The sequence below is a fragment of the Phalaenopsis equestris genome, unplaced genomic scaffold (genome assembly GCF_001263595.1).
Source record: "Phalaenopsis equestris unplaced genomic scaffold, ASM126359v1 Scaffold000589, whole genome shotgun sequence".
Lineage (NCBI taxonomy): Eukaryota > Viridiplantae > Streptophyta > Magnoliopsida > Asparagales > Orchidaceae > Phalaenopsis > Phalaenopsis equestris.
In genome coordinates, this window is record NW_018165029.1 from 159,161 (window position 1) to 159,593 (window position 433).

Here is a 433-nt window from a genome sequence, read left to right on the forward strand (position 1 = left end):
CTTCTGGGGTAAGTCTCGCCGTCGGCGCCATGGGGGGCGTCGTCGGCAAGCAGACTGCTCAGCTCCACCGTTTCGCCCCATTTCAGTTGCGTTATGTTCCTAACAGATAATTCTACAAAATAAACATGAAAATAACATTCCTTTAAAGTGTAATCTCATAAAAAATATGCAAGAAGTGTAAAAGAGATTAAACATCGAAAGACTTATCAAAAGTTGACAGGGCAAAATTTCATTTCTTGCTCGTTTTTGCTCCAAATTGCACCGTTTTTGCATTTTTTTGCTTCAATGACCATAATTCATCATACCTGCAATAAAACAAAAAAATACCCTTCTTTAAAGTACAATTTCATAAAAAATAATGAAAAATTGGTATGAAAATCTCAACATATTTTTCTTTGGTCACGTAACAATGTGGAGGGCTTTCCCTTCAAGT